A 24,754-nucleotide genomic window follows, 5' to 3' on the forward strand; every position below is an offset into this window, starting at 1 on the left:
ACTTACCTGAGTCAATCCTGCTGATTGGCTTCAATAGCAGACATGTGGGTGTTGAAGCAGAATTCACTGCAGAAGTTTTTTTTTAAAAAAAAAAAAAAAAAAGAGAGAGAATGAAGAGGAAGAAGCAAAATGGCATGCAAGTAGTAGGGAATGTTAATAGCAGGACTAGGAAAGCGTCCTTCCTCTGCAGGGTTAAGGGACTGCTTCACAGCACCTGGGAGGAGTGCTAGCAGTCTTTTTCCCTTAGGGATAAATCAGGGCTATGTCCTGACATGGATCTGGGGGCTGGTGGAGTGAAGGAAATCTCCCCAGAAAAAAACAGGATTATAAACGTGAATAAGGAATTACATGGGAGTTATATATGGGAGATTTCACTGTAGAAAAATGGGGTTACATATATAAACCTGTGGCTTAGTTCAGAAAACTCTTATCCATGGCTTTCAGACTGAGGAATTGCATGTCTTCGTCCTTTCTTTATTGCCTGTCCCTGTCACCAGTGCTGCAGGGACAACCCTTGGTGTCCCTAGAGCTGCCTCAGACCATCGCAGCCATGGGAAAGGGCTTTCTCCCCGGCTTTGTCCCCATGCACTGACCCCATACCCCTGGTGCATTTGGGGTTTGTAGAGAGCCCATCCTCCCTGGCAAATCCCAGCAGCCATCACACAGTGCCGGGAGCAGCCGGGAACCTGCATGCAGGGAGTGAGAGTCGCTCACGGTCCTTTCCCCGTTCCCAGCATCGCCGCCCCCAGGAAATCTGCTCCCGAGGGTGTTCTTAGCAACTGCGTCTGCAGAGGGATGGGAAGTCAGCTCTTCATTTTATCCTTTCTGCATCGCCCTTCTGTTCTGTGCCCAGGTGGGTCCAGGGTCTTGCAGATATGCATGCATAAGCAAGGAAGATTTTATTTTGCTCCTTTCACATGGAGTTTATTTGGTTTTGTATATGTAGGAGACTGCTGGATTCATGACACATGCCAAGTTTCAGACTTCCTTGGTCCAAATCCTGTTGAACCATGTGCATCCAATTCTCCTCCCTCCCCCCCCAACTGTAGGAGTGGGGGAAGCGCTGGAATGCCCCACATGTGCATCGCTGCAGAAAAGAGCCTTGTCTTGGCTCAGAAAATGGGCACTATAATTAGGCACAGATCTTCTGTCCTAAACACAATGATCTGAGGATTTATTTCTACCATTAGCGTATCCTTGGGTGTTTTTCTGTAGTGCTCTCCAAGTGTAGGCCTAAGGGTTTCCAGTGCGGGTGGTTGGTAGCTCCAGTCTGCAATGGGGCTTTTCTTCATATTTTCGGAAAGCACAGGCAGACCCATGGTGCCTTACTTCCATTAAGCTCATTTTTTTGGGCTGAGGAGTAAAACTACGCATTTATACATTTTTGTAATAAGAGGAGCATGCTGAGCTGGAGTTCCTGAGATGCCAAATGTGATTTCACAGCCACTATCCAGATAGGATTGCCCTTTAACATCATCTGAGAAGTTCTTATATACCCAAATTATTCTGTCATAAATAAAATGGCCCAAGTAATTTGGAGTGAGTTATTTAATAAACTTTGCCTTGCTGTAATCCACAAACAATTTATGATGTTCTTGAATTTCCTCATAATTCAGTTATTTCTCGCTGGATATGTTGAATGAGTAAGTTCTGGCCTGTCGACTGCATGCAAGTGATTAATTAATTGCACATTTCTTGATGCTGGATTTTAAGTGTATTGGTCGGTTTAATTGGATCAGTAGGCCACATGACTGACTTCTCTTCTCCGGTTGGATGGATGCTTCTCCTTGAAAGAATCCTCCAAGAATAAAAATTCCTGATCAAGCATTTAAAGCAGGCATCCTGGCTGAAACGCCAGGACGCAGGCAACCACAAACTCAATCAATTACGTAAGTGCTATTGGCATCCCGGAAAGTGAAGTGCTGCATTGTGCAAGTCTTTTTCCAAAAGAGAATTTCAGCTCGAGAAAATATTCATAGAAGTATTACCTAATATTCACTTTGCCAAGCTCACTCCTGCCAGTAAGTTCAGTTGTTAAAACACATGTAAAGTACAAGCTCAACCGAAGCAAATTTCTATGAAAATTATGTACAGCACATGCTTTCATCCACTCTTCCTAGCTCTCGCAGTACTGATATTAAAGGGATCAGCAACATCTCTCTTTGCACCATGTTTATTTCAGTTTTATATAACCTGAATGCCGTGTACATTCTGGCTCTGTCATTAATTTTAAGCTAGGTCAAATTCATACATATTAGATAATAAGCATTTTTAGTCCCCAAATGTGTGCGTTAATTAATTTTATTTCATTCAGTGTAATTGTCGTTATAGCTCTGTGCTCATTAAAAGAAGAGGTTGAGAATCCTCCTTTGTGCTAGGCTTAATTTGGGTAGAAATCACAGAAGCTGCCTTACAACTTCTCTGTCAATGCAGATGAGTTCTGACTTGCAAACAATCCCCCCTTCCTCCCCGCCACTATTACTGACTCAGGAGTCATTTCCAATTCCTTGGTGTAAGCACACATCACTCTAAGGAGACAGAAATTACATCCAAAAGAGTAGAAATAGCCAGGAAGACCTAGTTTCATGTATTTTCCTTTTGAAACATGTGAGCGCGTTATACTGAACGGAAGTACCTACACGGAAGCAGGTGCTGGAGGTTCACCTGCTCATCTCCCCATCATCCAATTAATTTGTCCGGGGTCTAAACGTTGGCAGGAGTGCCTGTCCTCACCAGTGGGCCCTGCTGCTGAGCGTTTCTTCCAGTGTGCCCCATGCAGTAGGTTTCTAATGTGTGGCTGACAGCATGTATAGGTAATACACTATAGCAGGTCTTTATAAGCAGGTCATGGGTGATCAGGTAGACCTTGCTGTAGTCGGTGAGGATGATTCAGCAACTATTTATGCGGGTTTTTTTGTTATCTAGTGTTTATTAGCAGAGCTTGTGTGCCCCAGACTTGTCTTTTTTCCTTCTGCAGTGTCAATCACTCAAGCCTTGAGACTACAGTGGCTGCATCACTGCTACAGCTGCTGTTCATTAAAGCACCTATTCGTCATTTATTAGAAATTTGTAAATGAATCCTGAAGAGGCTGTTCTCTCAAGACGTCCTTCAGCGCTGTTAGTGCAGGACATCTTTGTGTGTTTATGACTCGTTTTTGTTATGAGAGAATAGCTCTTTAGGGTTTTTGATGTGGAGCCAGTATTTGAGATGTTGCATTTATAGGGGAGGTGCAGATCACTCTCAGTTCTCACAGATCACAGCAGAAGATGAAGATGCTCAGCACCTGCTTGGTTTGTGAATATCCCTCAATGGAAGGCTAACCATAGCTTCTGTCTCCCGTCCCCCCAGTTTTCACTTGCACTGACATCTTTCCTGAGGCAACCAGATGTGTAATACTGAATAACACATTTTAGCTTTGAGTTAGCAGCTTTGAGGTGTGTCTAAAAAATGTATGAAGCCGGCCCGGGTCTTGGCTGCTTTGGTGAACTTCTGAAGATGTGATCAGTGAGGAAGCGTTGGAGGAGGATGCAGTCCCAAAGGGAACGTGCCCCTCCCAGAAGGTAATCCTTAGGGAATATAACAACTCAACCTCTCCTATAAATACACCATTTCTCCTCATCTGAAGAGGGGAATGGGCTCTGCAGTATGCCCCGGTGATCATCAGACATGCGCAATTACCTGACCAAAGGGGAAAAGGCAGTCTGACACCGGAGGGGCTTGCAGAGACTTCTCTTCCAGCTAATGGACTTTCACAGAAAGCGCCTCTGATGGCATTGCAAGAGGAGGCCGCCTTTCTCTAGGCCTCTTGAGGGGTTTTTCTTTTGAACCATTTTTGCAATGCTGATCTTCTGAGCTAACGTCTTGAATTCCTCTGCCTGGTAATGCAGTGTGGTCCTTTGAGACCCCCGGGCCTATTTAATTTCATGCATGTGTAAGATACCTTTTCCCTTTTGGCACCATGATACCAGCTGCAGTCACTTTAAACATTGCCAGTCAATCCTAGTTATCAGAATCTGTACAGGGGACAGGAGGAGGGAGAAGATAATGGATTTGCCTTGAGAGCTCATCTAGAAATCCAGCCCTACACAGCAGACTGCCTACGTAATGTATTACTTTTTAATAATGTAAATATATTAACATTAGAGCAGTCTTCTCAATCTTCAGTACCTAAACATTACATCACTATCAGGAGCAAACGTAATTAGATACCATAAATATGAAAAATATCAGGACATTAGCATAAAGAGCATCAATAAGTTGCTTTGCTTGTCATGTAATTGAAAAGCATTAAGGGTGCACTCTGCTGTGTGTGCACACGGTGAGCAGGGATCAAGCCTAATGCGAAGGGACAGCTCCGGTATGCAGAGCCTCACCCGAAATAACTTCACAGGGACACTGTCAAGGGTTTTTTAGGTCTGAAAGTTAACATTTCTGTAAAGTTGATTAGTGTTCACAAATGTTCTGTGCTATTTTCTAATCAGCGACATTTGCTCTCTTGGTTATTTAATGGTATTAGTGGCAGCAAAAGTGGAACCATTTGTTTCAGGCCAAGCAATCATAATCCTGCTCGCTCTGGATGCTGGTATTTAAATATGCGTGGGATGCTGTTTTCATCCTTCATTCCCGTTTTGTAAGATTTTTGCTTTGCAAAGTTTTCCAGTCTCTTGGTCTTCTGCTTAGCACCCTCCAGGTAAGCCTAGAATTGAAGAAATGTCAACCATTTTAAATAAGGTACATCGCCTATATGACATATGAAGATTTTAAACTTCCAGAGCAAAAAGGAATTATTTAGCATGGTTCTACTGGGAGTACAGACTCACGCTGAGAAAAATGGGATGCCTTGAATGACTTTCTGGCAATGAAATCTGTGGAATAGCCCAAGAGGGAAATGTCAGGTCCTTGATGCTGGGGTAGAGTAGATCCGCACTAGAAGGTATCTAATCTTGGCTGGAAGACAGGTCAGTAGTGCTTTCCCAACCGGTCATACAAAGGACTTCCTAGGCTGGTCACGGGCTGTAAGTGAGCACCAGGGTTCACATTATCAGGGCGCAGAGGGAAGGCTTAGCTCAACACTGATGCAGCAAGGACAGGACTCTGAACCGAGAGCGGACATCCTCGTGACATGGAGAGGAAATGGAGCGGTGCAGCGTGACCACAGGCAACCAGGAACAGCGTCTAGCCTTTGACAAAGTTGTCCCTCCTTCCCCGTGCACTGTGCTCTTTCTCTGTGCAAGCTCTCTGAGGCATCCACCATTTTCCTACCTGCTACAACACACAAACACGCAGTGGGGTTGTGCCGGGTGTGTGGGTTAAGCCCAGGTTTGCACAGAGCACCTGTGGTGCTGGGCTGAGCAGGGTGGTCAGGGCTTTCCTGACGAGGAACTTCCATGAGTTCAAGCCTTGTCCTGAACTGCTCATTGCAAGCAAGCCCCAGCCAACAAGGTGCCCGGGCCTGCTTGGGCTTGTAGAGTTGGAGGTGGTCTGACATGGGGTGCTCCCTTGGGCACAGAGCCCCGGCCGAGGCTGGCCGCGATGGCTGAGCTGGCTGCTCAGAAGCAGTCCATCACTGGCATTTTTGCATGTTTTGTCTTCAAACCTGCTGCTTCCTGGAATTAGTCTCGTGCTAGATTTTGATGCCAAATCCTCTTTCACCACCTTCTGTTTCTCTTTCCATACACCCCTTGTTCTCTAATTAGTTGAATTTCTGTCCCTGCTCTGCTTCTCCCTTTGTCCTTTTCCCAGCTCTGCTCTTAGATCTCTCTTTTCTTTACTTTTTGTCTGCCCTCTCATGGCTGGATATTTATTTGCTTATTTTAATTTCTCCAGGTGGAAAGTCTTTCCAGCACCATGTCTCACAGACATCAGAGGATCTTCTTGGCCCCTTCCTGTCCTCCCTGTCCCTGTGCCTGCGTTTTTGCCTCGTGCTCTCCTCCTCTGTGAGTTGTGCTGTTGCTCCGCTCTCACTGCCATGGTAACTTCAAAAAGACACGGCCATTTGAATACACCAGGCGAAGGAGAAGTCTGCAGGAGTGTGTGCGTGAGTGTGTATGTGTCAGGAGAGGGAACGGGACATCCTTTTCCTTTCTCTTTCCACTTTTATGTTCAAAGCATTTCATTACAGCTGCTGGAAAGAGGCACTCCAGCTCACAGGTGCAGCATGAGGCCATGGGACAGGAGCCGTGCACCCTGTCCTGATGTCTGTCTCGGGGCAGGGGATGCTCGGCTGCTCCCCAAGCCCAGCTCCTGGCTCTGCAGCAATGCGGAGAGAAAAAAAGAGGTAGCAACATCTTAAAAGTGTAAAACATAGGAAGGAATAGCTCTGCTCCTGAGGGGAAACATATGGGGCATTAGGAACACTTTCCCCAGCTTGCACATTTATACTTGAAAGTTAACAGTGAAAGAAAACAAACGCAACAGCTTCAAACCAAACAAGCTGTAGGGCATCACGGGCTGCAGCAGCTGCTGGGGTGAAACCAGCGGTGCGTGGTGGTGGCGACCTGCTGGAGAGGCTCGGCGGCACGTGAGCCACCCTGCGTCGGCGTGGGCCGAGGTGTCGTGGGGCTTTTGCTAAGCGTTTGGGCTGGAATTGGAAGCGGTGAGGCCAGGCAGGGGTTGCTCCGGGGTACGGTCCCATGTAAGCCTGCTAATCCTGGCCGTCACGCCGGCTGGGAGCGCACAGCACCCTGCAGCCAAACCCTGGGGCTGCGGGAGCAGTGGCGGAGGCTATTGCCGCAGCTTTTGCCCCCTTTTCCACAGAAATGGTAGCACCGTTAGCATCTCTCCGCAGCCCTATGGCAAGCAGTAGCACCCTGTGTACTGACGTGCTGTTTGCGCAGAGCCGGCCATGGACGAGGAGCCGGAGCTGGAGCCAGGCTTTTGGCGGGTCTGGCAGCAAAAGGCCCCTCCAGCCCTGGGAAATACAATTACCATTTTGGACTTGTACATTTTCTCCACAGTCTCATTCTGAAAGGGATAATGATCTTTTCCTCTCCCCTGGGTGCCGGAGAAGCAGCTTGGGCAATTAGTTGCAGAGAGGGGCTGTGGGAACCGCTCCTGCCTGGGAGCACAAGGGTGCCGGCAGCGAGGAGGGAAGACCTCTGCTTCTGCCTCCCCTAGCCTGGTACCAGAAAGGTAAGAAAAAATAATAACTGCAGAAATGTCTCTGTGTCGAGGAGGTGTTTGTCTGTCTTGCCGAGCTGCTGGGCAGGAGTCGGTCCCATGTGCTGGGGAGAGAGCGGTGCAGCCCCGAGCTGCCTTCCCCCGAGGGGGATGCGGGACCACGGGAATCCCATGTGCCACCGAAAGTGGGGCTGGGACACGTCCAGGGTGGGGGCAATGCAGGCATGTCCTCGCCCCAGCTGAGGCAGGAGTGGCCTCGTCGCTGCCGGGGATTGCACAGCTGTCTTTGCGTGAGGTAGGTTTGAAAGCAGCTTTTGTGCTGCATGGAGCTGGGGAAGAACAAACCCGGTGCACCACAGGGACTGAGCAGGGGATTCTCTGCAAAGATTGCCTCACATAAATACCCTCCTGTGGCTTTTAATATGGCTGGGGAGGAGGAAGGAACAATCTGTGCCAGCAAATCTAAAACCTGGTTTTCTAATCTGTGGAAACCAAGCAGGGAAAGAATAGAGAGAGGAAAGCGCAAACAGTGGCGACCCCGCCATGCATCTTGAAGCAGCAGGAACAGGTCCCTGGAACGATGCTCTGCCCCGCTCACCCTGTCCCTGTCCCCCTCACACATCTATAGCTTTGTAGTGCACCTTTAATAATTGCATGAGGGACGGGGCAGCTGCTAATGAAGCAAGATGCAGTTGAAGCCTGCTCCCTAATGCAGTGCTAACTCACTCGTGTCAGTTATCTTTATTGTAATAGCATTGTGGCAAAGCTGTATTAATGCAGAATACTTTTCATTTGCGTGGCATTATTAAGTTATTCACGAAAGAGTTTGACCAGATGCGCATGTTCCTGTTCCTCGGCTTGGTGGTGGTTGCTGCTTTACTGTGTCCTCACCAAGAAGACGCAGCTTGAGACACGCTGGAAAAAAATGCAGTCAATCTTCTTCAGCACCGGCGAGAAAGAGAGATGCACCTAGGCAGGTAGGGGCAGGTTGGCCCCGATACTGGCCATGCCATGATGTTTTATGCAGTGTCTGAGTTCAGGTGACGCGGTGCAGGCAGGAATGGGGCCATGGAAACCCCTTGGGCTTGGCTCTGTGTCCTTGAGCGGAGCTGCAGAGCAGCCACGTCCTCAGGTCCCTGGAGAGCTGAGAGCTGGTGGGGGTGGTCTCAGGGGGGATTTTTGATGAAAAGAGAAATGAAAAGAGACAAAGAAAAAAGCCATTCAGGTTAATTTTTGTTTGGTTTTCACCTGAAAGCATTTAAAAAATTTGGAGGAAACTTGTAAATGAAATTATGTTCTCTGAAAAGACCTGAAAGTTGGCTATTGAAGGCTTTGACTTTTGTTTTTATTTTTTATATGCAAATAGCAGAAATGCACACATATGTTTTGAGGCTTAAGCTCCATTTATTTTTGTTGGAAAGGGTGTTTGGCTGTTTGGTTTTGTTTTCACTGGCTTTATATTGGAGAGAGAACATCCTGGATGCGAATGTGCAATCCAGGAGAGAATCTGTGAGTCTGCCACCAAACGCATCTTTTTAGTACAAAACGTCTCCAGCACCAGAATCCTGGATTAATTTGCCATTCTTCCAGGGCTACATACAAACTGTTTAGCTGATTAGAGATGTGCAAACACACCCACCACAGCATACACTAGTGCTCACAAACTGATAAATAACAACAAGCCAGAGGCTGGTTTTTTCTCCCAGGAGCCATTTAGTCTCCTTCACCCCTGCCCAGCTCCAATGCCTGGCGCAAAAATCAGCCTGTCTTCCCCAGTACCACCTTTAACTTTCATGACCTCTTGCACTCACTTTATTTTCTTGCTGCCTTCACCTTTCCCTCTGGTCTGAAGGCCCCGCAGCCCCGAGCGATGTTAACCATGTGAGCAGCAGCCTCGGGGCTTCTCTCCAGCTGCGGAGCAGCAGGGAGCTGGACCAGATTTGGGCATGAGCCTGAGGTGCTATCAGCCCACCTCGGGGGAGGAGACTGGAAAAGGCGGATTTGGTGTGCCCGTCGGTGTGGTTTGGTGGCGGCGTGGGGGAGCTGGCGCACGTGCTCCATCACGAGCAGCCGCGGGAGGATCTGCTCCCTCTGGGAAAGGACAGGCTGGATGCATTTCATTATGCTTCCCTCGCCGGCATGCATATGCATGAACGGCACACGCTGGTGCGTGTGCGTATGCGTGTGCACGGCGGGAGATGGAGAGGGACTTATGCATGAAGCTGTCTGGAGGACGGACTCACGTCCGTGGTCCCGCGGAAGCGGGAGGAATGGTCGGCCACTCTGGGTGGGTCAGGAGATGTAGGTCCCCGAGTGCCGCAAGGACGGGACTGCTCCCAGCCCTGCTGCGGCACCCGCTGCAAACCCTCGAGCGCAACAGGACCAAGGCGCTGTCCCTCGCTGCTCCCCGTTTTTTTGGCCACCCCCTTTACTCGTGGCAGCGGGATCCTGGCAGGGTGGTTCTTGCAGGGGAAATCTCGCTGGCCGCTCAGATGAGCTTCTTGTTGCTGGAGCAACGCAGAGCAGCCTGAGCAGCCCTGAGTACCTGGTTCCTAAAATACTGCTCCGTCATTAAAGCCCTACCATATTTATGAGGCAGCGTTGCAGGGAGATGTACGTATAGCGCTTCCCTGCCTGCCCCCCGTCCTGCCCGTCACTCATGTACCCGCCGTACCTGAAACACGCAGAAACCAAATTCTCCTCCTTGGAAAAACAAAATCCCACATCTCTTCTTGTACAGATGGGAAGAAAAAAAAAAAAAAAAAAGAAAAGGACGTTTTAAATCGAGCTCATCTTTTTCAAAACTTCCTTTCTCTTTGTCCCTGAAGAAAGTCTCTTGGTTTCCTCTGTCTGGTCCCTGCGAAAGAAATTCCTAGCAGGGACACCTTGTCAGCTTTTTTCCTTGGGCTCAAATACAACGTTTCAAATGAAACGCTTTTAGTCTCATCCACTTCATCTACAAGAAGATGGGTGAAAAAATCTATTTTCTTTCTTCTTTCTATGGTTTTTTTTTTCCTCCAAGTGGCCTTATGGCTCCTTTTAAGAAATTATATAACAAATTGTGGAAATCTGGAATGGAGCTGGTAGTTTGATTTCTTTAAGAATCTCCCTTCTGCCACTAAGACAAAGAAAGGCAGAGTAACATTCAGTAGGCAAAAAAAAAAAAAAAAAATCAAAGTTACCGTTTGGCTTTTGAACAAGGTGCAAATTAGTGAGTATTTGTTAAAATTTGAGACAGCAATTGTCTAAGAAGAATATTTTCAAAGAGGAGAAGGGGTTTTTTTTCTTCTTAAATAAAAAAGCCCCCGAACCTTCCTTTCTTTTAACTTCAAAAGGGAGCCAGATTGCAGAGGATGAGAGAAAAAGCTTAAATCTCCTCTGAAGGGAAGCAAGTAACTTAGTCTAAGTGATCTTATTTGTGAGGGAATAATTTTCTGTTCACTTTTTTTTTTTTTAAGATCGTGACCAAGTGACTTGTACATTTTTAACTGAGCTGGTGAAACCTCTGCTCTACCTATGGCGATATCGAATGGCTGTTTATTTGAGGATAACTGGATTATGCTGAGATCTGCCTGTTTCAGAGAACTTCATCAGCAGGCACCAAGCAGTTTTCTCCCTGCTTTGGGCAGCTGTTTGCAGCAGTACAAGAGTGCATGAAAATGCTTCCAGCTCCCTACGATGGCATTTTGCACTTGCTTCTGCACTGGTGCAAGTGGCGGCAATGCAAACACGCTTAAGGTGAGGCACGGATCCAGGCCTTGGTGGAAGATGAGCGGTGCCGGTCCTGCCCGGGGTCTCTCCCAGCTACTGCATTTGCAAATAAATAGTAATGATAAAGAGGGATTGTCAGATATGACCCATAGGTATTTCATGTTTATGCAAGTGATAATCTCTGGAAAAAAAGATGCCTGCTAAGGGATGTTCTTGCGATTTATCTATGAAAGCTAGTGTCAGCCTTGTCCGGAGTAATATTAACCCTTGTATGCATTTATATATGCAGCATCTGCCGAGTCTTTGGCTGGGCTTGTAGATTTGACATTGAATTCCTCATTTCAATCTAAACTTTAATAACGTAAGAGTTGCCACAGCGCAACAGAGCGCCAATTCATCCCGTAGCCGGGTCTGCCAGTGGCCCGTGCCAGATGCTTCAGAGGAGATTGCAGAGCATCATCATACAGCTAATTGGTGGGAACATGTCCTCCCACTGCCAGCTGGTGTTCATCAGCTATGTGTCCTGCAGCACCGGGGTCTGATGAAAATAGCCATGTGTAGTGCTTCTTGCCTGCCTTCAATCAGAGGAGCACAAACACCAGTGAATGAAACCCCTCATATGTTGGGTATTGTGTTGTTGCTATCTGTTGATTGCCTGATATCAGGGGACTGAGAGCCAGCATCCTTGATGGAGGTTCAGTGGCTACAATCAACAGATAGCATCAACACAGGACCCAGCACATGAAGGGTTTTGTTCACGGATGTTTGTGCTCTCCTAATTTCCCTTATGGTCCAGGGGAAGTCAGGCGGCTCCTGCGAGTACGTGGAGAGCTGCCCCAGCGAGGGGCTGGGACCACGGTGTGCTGCAGGGCGGGTAGGGAGATGCTCCTGCACGTGTAAGTAGACTAAAAAAAAAAGTAAAATTAAAACCAGTGAAAGAACACAAAGCTGGGCAAAATCTGATACGAGCTGGAGCCTGTGTGGGGGCAGAATTACAAACCCTGTAGCCCGGAGCGGGGCTCTGGCTGGACCTGCCTGTGTCTAGAAGATGAACGCTTCCCCCTCTTTTGTAGAGCAGCAGAAGCTATTCTTGTAGCTGTCGAGTCCTTTTTTGAAAGTTAGTAAGCTTTTTTTTTTGCCTCAATAACCTACAGCAGAGAGTCCTACAGGCTAATTATATGTTTCATTTTAAATCCTTTAATTTTTTTGTAGTTCAAATAGATAACTATGTTTTTCTCCCACATCTTTGATTCAGACGGATGATTTGCTTCATTAATTGATATGTGGAGGAGGGGGTCTAGAAATGAGCTATATTTATGCTTCAAAAATAATCTTTTCCCAAATGTGTTTTTTTCTTCTGTGAATCCTCGTATTTATTTCAAAATTATCCTGAAGTGAATGTCATCAACCTTCGTCCAGGAGTCTTTTGCTGGATTAATTAGTCTATAATGAATCTACTTCTCGTCCTCTTTGATTTCCAACTTTCAGGATGGCCTGGTGTCAGACTGCACCCAGAAATCTGATTTCTATCCTGAGCTGTCAGTGCGAGGAGGAGGGCAGGGTGCTTGCAAAGACCATCAGCTTGGCAGAGCTGGGATTTTGGTCGCTGAGGTGAAAATGCATTTGGGAAGTGCTTCTTTCCTGGAGGAGCTGTTGGAAACTGGTGAGCCCAAAAAGGAGCCATCCCAGAGCCCAGCCTGGTCCCAGTCCAGTTGCTCTGGTGGGTGACACAAGCATCCTGGCACCAAACAGTGATGGATTCACCTCCCAGGGGGGAAGTTTTTGTGCAGCCTTGTCACTTGGTGATGATTATTTCAGCTCTTCCTGGCCAGATGGAGAAACTTGTGAAGGTCCCAGCCCTACAAAGCAGACACCAGAGCAAATCACGCTATCACACTGTCATGGCACCAGCCAGGGTCTCATCTCCCCAGGGAGTTTTCCTGTGCTGCTTGCTTGCTGCTTTCTCCTTGGTTTTTTTTTTTTTTGCTTTCAACAGTTTGGTGAAAAATGGGTGTGAATCATTTTTCATGAGAAGCTTCCATTGCAAAAAGTGCTTTTTTTAGGAATGCAGCATCTTTTTAAGTGAAATGCCAGAAATCTCACAAGCTGAAGCTGAAATGTGCTGGTTGCAACATTAGGTGCTAACAGTTGGCAAAGCTTGAGTCCCAGTGGCTAAAATACCAGAGAAAATGGCAGACAGTTCCTTGGCTTTTAAATTTGGGCTGTCTCGCTTGTGTGACAGGAGGAGAAGAGGGTAGGACTCAGCTCAGGCTGGCTGGCTGAGTGATTGACACATTTCGCGGACAGCTTTTTATGGTACTCATCATGGTGATGCTCTGATTGCCTCCCCAGCACTAATGAAGTAATGGGCCTGTGGGGTAGGAAAATATTATTATCTCTAATTTCCAGATGAGCCTGATCCACGTGAATCCATTTGCCTGACATCGCTGGCCTGCGTGACGGTGGCGATGACGCGGTCCCATGCAGGTGGTGGTGCCGGTGCTCCCGGGCCCGTGGTGCAGCCACGGCTGCACGGGGCTGAGGCTGACTCTGCTGTGATAGCCATCTCCGACAGCTCTCTCCCAAAGCCGCCGAGAAACCCCTCAAGACCAGCAATGTTGCTGGCTGAGAAATGTACAAAAAATGCCATGCCCACAGTTGGCTTTGTCTTGAAATTTTCAAATCAAACCCATCAGGGAGAGTTGTCTGTGTTTTTGTTTAGATCTTTGTCCCTAAGATTTTTTTTTTTTATAGAAATGCCTGCAGAAAGGACGCATAACATAGTAGTAGTAGTCCCAAGAAATTTGGGAGGCATTTAAAAAAAAAGAACTCTTTGTGAGAATAGAAATCTTTGATGCTGGCACTAGCTTGGGGTAAGGTGGGGAGAAGTGTTTTTAAAAACCATCACTTCGAATAAAATCTTTCATCCGACAGTTCAGGACAACCTTCAGATCGCTGTAATGGCTGGCCAGGTAGCCTGGCCGTCTGCTGAAATTTCAGACCCTGCCACCTCCTTTTCTGCAGCGTGTTGGGGACGTACCCAAGCATCAGCCTCAAGCATGGGGACCTCTGGCTACAGCCTGTACCGGATGGCGTTTGCTTGCCTCCACTTTCTCTATTACCTGTAAATAGCTACAAGCTGCTGACAGACAGCAACGGTTTATAGGCAGATTTGTAGAAAGATGCTTTTTGTAGGTCAGTGCCACGATGATGATGGCTGGGGTGCCAGCTACCAAGATGAAGGATGAAGCCTCTGCTCTGGTTCCCTTTGACCTGAGCCAAGCAGCAAACTCAGCTTGCCCTCTGGGTGGAGAGGTGGCACATATGGATTTTGATAACTTTCTTCTGTCTAGAGGTCATTTTCCACTTTAAATATTCATGTTCTAAGGGACATTAAATAAATAATGCTGAACTTGTTAAGCTGAGTGGCTTGCAACTTTTGCATTTTGTGTCTTGTTTGCAACTGAGAAGTGATGCGAGGCTGCTAAATAGAACCTGCTCTGTAATTAGGGAAGGTTTTGTTGTTCAGACCCCATTATCTGCTAGCTGGGTTTGCAAAGCAGGACTGAAATGGTTTGCATACAGGTCTTCAAAACAGGTGTCCCTGATAGCTACAGGCTGGTTTCCTCTTCGGGGGGAAAAAAAAAAGAGTGCTGCAAATCAACTTTTTTTGTTTTGATGAACCAGAGGCCCCCAGCCCAGATTACTGTGCGTGGGGGGGGGGCATTCCCTTCGGCTGCCTGCAAGGCGGGGGCGGGCAGGAGGGCTCCGCCGCAGTCCCGCTGCTCCTCGATTGCTCCTGACAGGGGTGCCAGGCGCTCCGCGTGGGCTTTTATGATGTGGATTCCAACGCGGTGCCTCTAGGATCTGCATTAAATGACAATTTGGAAGAAATCCCTGCGGCAAGAGATTGAAAATAAATGACCAGCGCCTCTTATTTTATTTTTTCCTCTATTTGGTTGGTACCAGAATATCCCACAGTATCTTGGGACTTGCAGTTCAATTCAGACACTCGTATTCGCAAAAGATGGTTAATGAATATGAGGTTTCAAGGTAGGAGCCTTTCAGTGACATGCGATTTATGTAGAGACAGTTATTATAGTTTCCCCCCCCGTCTGCTTCAGAAGAAATATGAATCACCAGCTGAAGGCCTCCTGTATTTGTAAATCAGCTGAAACATAACGGTGATGTTGGGAAGTTGTACTGAGTTAACTGAGCTACTTCTCAATCTCGGAGCTTTACATAACCCCTTCTTAACGCACTGTTATTTCCTTTATAGATAGACTCATAAATTACTCCTGGTACACAAAATGCGTGGGAGGCTGCCTGTTTGCACAGCATGGGACCAAGACCTGCACATTCAAATATCGGCAGACAGCTGGAACGCAATCTGTGAAAAGGCACTCAGAGCCTCCAGGTCTATTAAATACAAACTTAGAACATCTACCGAGAATTTTATATCTTGCATTACATGGGTAATGCCAAAAAGAATAGGTGCAATACCCCTGGGACTTTGTCAATAAGTGTCGCAGCAGAGGAGCCAAAAAATCTTTCTTCTGCGGGTAGGTGGATCAGTGAGCACACAGGGGCTGTGGGGACATGTGTGTGGTTATGCATGAACGTATATTTGTGTATAACTATATATTTGAGAGAAGAACATCAGCCTGTGATAGCTATATCTAATTTAGTGCTGAACTCTAACCACATTGAGAGAATCGGGAAACATGTCACTTTGGGTTCTGCAGTTGTTTTGCCGCAGTCCTATAAAATTACAATGTATACAGAACCCAAATTGTTCTTTTCTGAAGTTATTTGCTTCCTAATGTTGGGAAAGCTTCCATTATGGGCAAAGTTGCCATATTTGCTTCCATCAGTATGTCCAACTTACACCCACAGTTTTTAGCAGAGAAGTGAGGCGGTAAGAGGCAGCCATTAGACTGATGGGCACAAGGGGAGGGAGGGTCAAGATTGCAGACCCCCACTAAACAGCCTCTGGTTCAATTTCCGTGTTATCACTCCTGTGCGTATGGTGCTTATCGTCTTTTTATCTTACTGGCTGAATTCTTCAAAAATCAGTGTCTGATTTTGGAACGTAGTCCAAGGGCCAGCTCTCATCCTAAACCCTCCAGCAGCGTGTGATAGCATTTACAATGCTTTTACCTCGTGTAGCTGCACAGACTTTACCAATATATTTCAGTTTCCTGTTAACCCACAGCCAGTAATCAAAATTTGGAAAAGTACTTTACTTCGTCTTTAATCTAAAGGCCACCTCTTGATTAAGCTGTTTTTGAATACGAGCCAGATATTTTTCCAGCTGCAAATAAGGCCTAGGTATTCGGGCTAGTCATACGTCAGATTTGATTAGTAGCATAATCCATTGGGCATGGAAATGATTCACTAACATTTCAAAGCATCTCTCGACGCTAATGGGCTGTAGTTGTCTGCCATGTGGGAGCTGGTTGGATATACCTGGTTTGGAAAGAGAGAATCTGATTATGAAAGAAATAGTGCATTCGGGCTTTATCATCAAATCATAGAATAGTTTGGGTTGGAAGGGATCCTTAAAGACCATCTAGCCCAACCCCCCTGCAGTGAGCAGGGACAGCTTCAACTCGATCAGGTTGCTCAGAGCCCCGTCCAACCTGACCTTGAATGCTTCCAGGGATGGGGCATCTGCCACCTCTCTGGGCAACCTGTGCCAGTGTTTCACCACCCTCATCGTAAAAAATTTCTTCCTTATATCTAGTCTCAATCTACCCTCTTTTAGTTTTGTTGTTTCTTTTAGTTATGTTTCTTTTAATTCTTTTAGTTATGTTGTAGTGTTGTCCAGAAGCTTATATTAAGAGGAGGTGACACCGGTGACATGACCTGGGCTGCACTTATTTGGGTGCTCAGGGAAGGCAAGCTCAGGTAGGATGGCCAGAGGTTGAGTGACAGCGGCTCCTTACAAGCACCCTCGCTGTGGAAGCACGGTCCCCAGCTTTTCGGGAGAAGGGACAAGTGATTGAGATACATCAAACTCCCTTCCACATGCGACCCAACATTTAGGCTATACAGAGAGCACCTAACCCGCGCCGCTGGTGCAACCAGAGCGCAGGAGCACGCCATCGCGCTCAAGGGCAGGCATGGGCGTGAAAGCCGTGTTACTGACACCATCCTCAGAGATGGAAAATACAAACAGCTGAGAAGCAAATCAAATTCTCTGTACTTCTCCCAAGAAATCGGTCATTTCTGGGATATGTTTGTTTCTTTTGGGAATAAGGTGTGGTCAGGAGGGAAGAGGAGAGACGTAAAAACAAATAACGCTCTCTGTGTAGCTCTGCTTCAAACCAAAAAGCCTCTTGTGGGTTAGGTGAGTGCTGGGAGGAAAGCCTGTTCTCTTGCCAGGCTTGCTGCCTGTTCACGTATGACATTATTTAAGTTGCACCAAGTTTTGTCACCTCGGTACATCCTTCAGTCACGTGGGGATAAAGGCTCTTGCCTACAAGGCCTACCAGAAGCATGGAAAATGCTTTGGGATTTTTGAATAAGAAATGGTTAAAAACCCAAATAACTATTGCTCATTGCACTGCTAAGGATTTTTTAAAAAAATTGGTTTAAGAGGCAGGGATTAGGTACAGTACTGTGGAAAAACATCAATTAGCAGAAGTACAACAAGCAGTTGTATAGTTTGAGTTTGTTAGCAACTCCTGCTAGAAATATTTGGTGAAGTTTTCCAGGTGCATAAGTTGTCATGAGACCTACAATTCTCTTCTTGATTCTACTGGTAGCTTTCTATTGTTATAGCCGTGGGCGAAAAAAAAGATTTAGTGTATCTAGTGTATCTGTTTTATAACAATCTAGCCAGAGTGGGAAAAAACCCCCCACCTTCTTACACTTTGTCTTTCAGTCCTGCAATAATAAATTAACTATCACAGTTTAAGATGCAACTGTTGTTCTTTTACATCTCCAGACTAATGCATCGTGACACCTCGATTACATGAAATGTGGACGGCTCCTCCTGCCCTCTCTCTTCTAGGTGAAAGCCTGTGGCCGCATCAAAGGAATGCTCGCCGGCTGCCTGGGCTGGATGTGGCCCGTTCGTACGCCAGCAGCCGTGCCCGGGCTCCCCGGCTGCCCCCTGCACCGGTGGTGGGGAGGACACGGGGTACTCATCCCCACGCTGGTGTCAGATCTCACCGCCCGACGTCTCTGAAGAGGCACCGTTTCTGTTTGTGTTCCTGTGTACTGCTGCCCTTAACAACTTTAAAAAAATAATAATAAGAGGCAAATTGCAAAGCTACTGGACCAAAACACGGTGGGCAGTCAGCTGTCGGTGCACCCATGTGCTACTGCCACGGATGCTGCGTAAGAGAATGGGAGAATACGATCAACAGCTATTGTGAGAGTAATGAAAAGAGCCTTTTAAAACAAGTGTGGAAGCACACTGAGAAGAAAAACCTTCTATTTTTTTATATTGATATCCCTAATAAAATTGCTTCCACAAATGTTTTGTGACTGACACTGCCTTGCCCGGTATCTGCAATAATCAAATCCTGTTAAGGTGATTTAGTAAGTTGTGGGGTTTTTTTCCAAGAGAAAACAGTTGATTGTTCTTTTATTCCACCGGCCTGGCTCTGCATCCTGACTGCTCCCCTCCTTTGGCGTGCTCTGCCTTGGCCGGGGCGTGCTCTCCCAAGCCGTCTGCTCGCTGCAGCTGGGCTGGCGAGGCTGAACCGTAGGTGACGCCATCCTGAGCTGCACGAGTCCGCGTCCCTGAGCAGAACTGCTGAGTTTGGACATTTCCAGACTAGGGCAAAATTCCTCAGCCTATCTCCATGAAAACATGATTATTGTCATTAAATACATACTGTGATACACAATGTCTCTGCAATACTCCCCGATGAGCCCGTGCACCAAACCTAACGACTCCTACTGCAGCTAAATACTGTACTCAGCTGTGAAGACACCACCGCGTGCTCGGCTCCTACTGCTGATGAGTGGTCTGCAAAGCAGCCTGATGATTTTCTAAAGGTCTGAGATCATAGTAACACCATGAGAGTCATAAAAAAAAAAAAAAGATGTCTCCTTTCCCTCCTTCCCACTCCCTGCAAGGCTCATTTTGCAAACCGCAGCTGTTGAAAATGGAAAGCCAGCTAGAGCAACATCGCTACGATAGCGTCACGGAGCTGGGAGGCTGCAACAGAAATTGCCAGGTCAAGGATGGACACACTGGGCTCCCAAAGCACTGTGTTTTGATGGACCTCACGCTCCCGCTTGTGAGACAAGTCCGAGGAGCCAGCGGCACCGCTGCTACCTGGGTCTGGTAGTGATGCCCTGTGCTGCTGCCGGCATTGTCAGGAACACGCGTGGCCACGTGCTGCCAGCGCAGGGCAAGGGCTGCCACCCCGCAGTGGTCCCCAGGCTTGGCTCAGGACCGGCTGAGTAGCCTGCTGCCCACCGGCAGCCCTGGCCATCGGTTTGGCATGCAAATCCCCTCCTGCCCCATCCAACCACTGCCGCCTCCTTTGTTGTTTGCCCCTTAGGAAACTTAACAGAGCCCATAATATTTAATGGGTTCGCTAGTGATAATGTCATTTTAAGTGACATAGCTGTGATAAATCGCTCCCGCACGTCACTGAATTCTGTTTCTAAATTTTTATGTATTTTTGATAGGCCAATTTATCCCTGCTGCAGCTCCAGCCCGTGCAGTCAATGGCATTCCACTGGGGGTGAATTTTGTCTGCTATTTACAGTGTGTGCTTTTAAGCAGTGATTGGTGTGACAGTGTGATCTGTACGGCTGTCTCCCTGTATTTATTCTTTTGCCTATAAGGTTGATTTATACTAGCTCCGGAAAAAAAAAAAAAAAAATGCTCATAGCTTTTCAGGTGAATGACTTTAAATAACCGATTAACGATTATTATTAGCATGACTATAATGGAAGAGGGTTTGCAAAGTTTATGGGCTTGGCTGAGCGATTGCACGTAAAGCTGTTGTGTGCCCCTCGCCAACTCTAAACCTTTTCTGAGGTTTTCTTTATAATTGGGCAGTGCCCTCTGGGCTCAATCTGACTTGACGTGCCTGACACGAGGTTACGGCGGAGCCGCCTGCGTGGGGGATGTCTGGTGCTCGTGTGCGCGGGGATGGCATCGTGCGGGTACCTGCCGGGCGGGAGGGGAGCTCTGCACCAGCCCTTTCCTTGTGGGGAGATAAAAATCTGGCCCCCCCCCAGATGACAGTGGTGACTTGCGGGCAGGGAGTGTTCCAGAGCTCTGCTTGAACTTGTATGGTGCTCGTTGGCTTTGTTTGCATGAATATTCTGAGTTTAAAATGGTGGCTCTCCAAGGCGGCATCTTTTCAGGCTTGTGTGACATGAAGAGCCCCTAAAGCTGTTTATAAAGCCGGCTTTCTGGGTCTGTCTCCGCTGCTGCAGGGCGTTGTCTCCTGCCCCTCTGGGTGCTGATCCGTGCCTCGCTAGTGGTTTATTCAGTGCCACCCCAGGAGTCTCCTGGAGACTTTTGGAGGGGTGCAGTTCTGGGTTAACCCCCTCTGCTTGGCTTTGTGTTTCTTCTCTCCTCCTGGATTGACGATAGCAGATTCCTGGTGGCCAGAAACACCCGCAAGCAGCAAAGCTCTGCTCCCACGTGCCTGCAGGTCCTCGGGACCATGCAGGGACAGGGTCCTTGCTGCTGCAGCCTGCCATGGAGAGCAGCACAGTGTCCCCTGCCCACCGTGCACCAACCCGCCCTGCGGTGTCAGTCAGTCTCCCTCAAACAGCAAACTCCCTTCTGACAGGGCAGCAACTATACAGTTAACATTTTCCAGGACTGAGCCTCCCGAGATGTTTATTCCAGCAGCGTTACCCTGCTTGAGCTACCACCTGTGGTACCAAATAGGAGGAAGGATGGCTACGTCATGAATACATGAATTGGCAAGCCAGGAAATGCCGTGTGTGTTTTCCTGAAGGTTTAACTCCTGAATGTGCTTGTTTTGATATGTTTGCAAAAGGGTAACCAGAAGCTGACTACAGCCTGCAGAGCAACACCAGAGGGGTTCAATTTTCCCTAACGTTACACAATGCAGCCATCCAGCTAGGAGCACCCTTGCTATCTAGTTGTCAGATTTGTCCCTGTCAAAGTCCTAGGAAGGGAATAATAGTTTTGTTTGGGGTTGGGTTTTTGGTTTTTTTTTTTTTTTTTTTTTTTTAATAAGATGGCACTGCTTCAAAAGTAGTAGAGGATAAAGCAAAGTCTGGGAATACAAAGTATTATTATTCTTATTATTATTAATCACAGCTCAAGTAAACCTGCCTGAGAAGCACTCTTATCATTTGGTCTGCTTTCCTCTGGTTTATGTTCCCTGAGCAGAGTTTGATTAAAAAATGTTGCATCTCGTTTCGCTCACAAGGGTTGAAGTGCCGTGTTGCTGTCACCTGTCTGCAACCAAAATAATATGACACGTCATGGAAGTGGTTGAATACTTGCTACTGGTTTTGATCGTCTTCAAAATATCATTCTCACTCCGTATAGCTAGAGAATATCTGGCCTCCTGCCGTTCCCATTCACATCTTATCCTCGAACAATGAGAAGAAAATCTGCCTGCAGTAAATGTTCAGTTTATGTTGGGGAATTTTTCCAATACAGAAAGAGAAAGAGAAATAAAGCAGCTTTATGAAATAATGGTGCCATTCTCAGATAAACATGGATATTTTTGCTGTTAACTTCATGAATAAGGGGGAGTAAGGAGGTCAACTGTAGCTGAACTCATGCCAGAACTGCTTGCCTATTCAAAGGTTTTGGGCTTTTAGGTTTTTTGAGATTTTTGGTTTTTTTTTTTTTTTTAAAGACTTTTAGCTCACACATATTTTACCTTCCTGTGTCTGAAAAGGGCAGATTTATTACAGGTGTAACAGCGTGTCTCTGGTATTTCGATAGATGTGGGTTCCTCAGGGGCTGACGGATGCAATCTCCCTGCACTCAGCAGCACGGGAGCGGGCAGTGCGGCGCAGGGCGAGGCGCGTGGCAGGTGGCAGGGTCAGCACGAGCAGGGCAAGGGGGAGCTCACTGCTATGGAATTGTTCATATTTGGCACGTTTCAGTGGTGCCCAGGGAAACTTGCTGTTGAGCTGTTTGGCCATTTCCAGCCCTGGGACCTTTTTCTGCTCACCTGCCTGCCCTGGCAGCGCTGATGTGCCAGCCCAGCCGCAGCTCCGTGGAAATGGGGATGCAAAGCAGGTTGCTCGCGAGTACCGTGGTTGTACGAAACACACACATTTGCTAGCATGACTCTGCAACCACACACCAGCTCAACTACTTTTTATTATTAATTTCAAGCTCCAGCTGCTGCCTTGAAGCATTATGTTTTGTCATTCTGAAAGTTGCTGCTCAGAACAAACAAAAGGGAAAGAAAAATGAAAGCAGAGCCCCTAAAACTCATTAGCAACGTAAAGTCTAGCAAGGATAGCTAACGGTGTCTAATAATCCATCAAGGTGGCTCATCTGTCAGCTATAAAAATGTCATCCCTAGAAGTTTACTAAAGCTTTATAAGGTCTAAGCAGAGTTTACTGCTCATGGCAGCAGCGCTGTGATGGCAGTGTGCAGGAGGCATCACACGGCCAAGGAAAACAGAGCGCTGTGCCCACATCATGCAGCGGCAGCACGGTGAGCACGGGCCAAACGTGTGTCAGCCCAAAGGATGGGGTCTCCTTCAGCCCCAGCTGTGATTTAAAAAAGGCAGTCAGTGCCTGGGTATGTTACTTTGGACAGAGGAAATCAAAAAGCCCGTCAGTATGGGGGACTGCCAGCTGGCCTTAGAGCTGGGACCTGCTGCGGGTGGGTCCTTGTGCCTGGTTTCACACAGCATGGCTAACAATTCTCTTATTCTTACAAAGCTTTGCCCGATGGTCCTTATAGCATCAGCGTCATACTGGAGAGGATGAGGTATCTGTTGAGGATGTGGGGAGAGCAGGAACCAGCCCGCTGACTTGCCCTAGCCTCGCCAAAAGGCACTGGAGAGAAGCTCTAACCCTGCCTGTCCTCTGCCAGCACAGCTGCTCTCCTCCCCAGCCAGGCTGTGCCTGGCCAAAGCAGGGCAGCAAACTCTGGGGTGGCTCCACGGGAAACAGGGGTGAGCTGGGAGTGCGCCCACAGAGGGCACGTGGGTCCCACTGAGCCCAGGAGCTGCTGAGGTTGATCCATCTGGAGTAAACTCATGCTAAAAGCTTCATGAGCAGTACATGACTATTTATCACCAGCAGATACTCTCCCTGTGCCTCCTGCAATGTCTCAGTCACCTTCCCCGTTCTCCCTTCCAGTGACTTTCCCCTTGCTCTCAACAAATCCATCATCTGGTCTGGCCCCTGGAAACAGCCCGTGGTGTATTTGCTGCTTTCAACTGCTGACCTTCAGGCTTTGCTCCTGCGACGGCTCCTGGTCCGCGCTGATCCCTTTTCCCTTTGGAGACTGCTGACACATTCTGGTTTTGAAACAGCTTCATATAAAACTGGAAGGAGGTCTCAAATCCAGATCAAGCTTAACATCCGCTGTCGCTCCCCCATGTACCCAGCCTCTTCCCTCCCACTAGTTTTAAGCCATTCTTTTGACTCTGCTGCTTTGTGGGGTTAATGAGTTTACCGCTGCTATTCGCTCTGAGGAGGGGATGGGGATAGTCACACAATTGTTGCAAAAGGCTTAGAAATATATGTGAGTGGTTTGGGTTTCTCTGTGAAATCTGAATTCAAATCCCCACTCTCAGTTAGGAAAAAAAAAAAAAAAAAAAAGAGAAACACCAACATTGAAGAGCAACAACTTTAAAAAAAAAAATCGTTCATAGGGAGTCTGAGGTTTCGCTGCCTTTTTCTCCAGACGGGAATGTTGTAGCATTGCCTACAGAGCCTTTCTTCTTTGCATTAGGCGAGCAAGGAGATTTCATTTCATACATCATTTACAATGGAGTGCGTCAAGAGCAGAGTCGGTGCATATTAACACAGGGATGTGGGGAAAGAGTTGGGTTCTTTGAAAGTTTCAAAGCATTTCCACCAAGGAGGGGAGCCTGTGCTGCTGATTCCCTTTCACTCCATCACAGAAGCTGTGTGAACTGAAAGCCCATGAAATGGAAAGAGGAGAACAAAGGCAATGAAAGGCCTGCAATGTGCCAGCATTAGTGGGAGCTGGAGTAGTGCAGGGATGGTGTAGCAGGAGGCCCCATAAGCCTTGAGAAACTCTTCTATCTCTTCTCGCTCGCCTAACTGCCTCCTGCCTGCCTTTATATTCACAGTGGAGTAAGTACAGGGTCCTCCCTATACTTGGAAAGAATGGTCATGGGTTGGGAGGCCATGAGGAAGATATTGTCCTCCTCATTCCTCATCAGCCCCTCTGGCCAACAGCTGCCCATAATCATGCTTTCTTCATTGCCCCATCCTTTAGTTTAAGCCAGGTCTTCAGATCACTACAGAATGGCCACCCCGTGTAATGATTGAAAAGTCTTTTAGATAATGATTTGGCTTAAGAATCAATGGTCTTCATTTTTTAATATATTTGGGTTGCTTTTGATCTCCTCATGGAATTTGGAGCCTTAAGATATCCTTGAGAGAAGTGGAAATTGTAGCTCACTATGAGCTCTAAAACTAAACCTAGGGAAGCTGATGTTGTTGCAGCACAGGACTCCAGGGCCTGGAGCTTTCTGGAAAACACTAGGCACCACAAAGCTTGCTATAAAAGCCATGGGACTGGGCAGTGAAATAGGCATGTCTTCTCCCTTCCCTTGTTACCGTGCTTTTTTCTTCTTTGGCAAATGCCAAACAGGCCACCCGGCAAGATGGAACAGGAAAGTGCCCAATGTCTTGTGGCGGTTGTGCAACATGCTACCACCTTCCTCATGTCCGGAGAGAGCCAATGGGCAAGGGTGCATGGGGCCTTGGGTCTTTGTGCATTGAAAAATCCT

This window comes from Pelecanus crispus, chromosome 13 (assembly GCF_030463565.1).
Source record: "Pelecanus crispus isolate bPelCri1 chromosome 13, bPelCri1.pri, whole genome shotgun sequence".
NCBI classification, from domain to species: domain Eukaryota; kingdom Metazoa; phylum Chordata; class Aves; order Pelecaniformes; family Pelecanidae; genus Pelecanus; species Pelecanus crispus.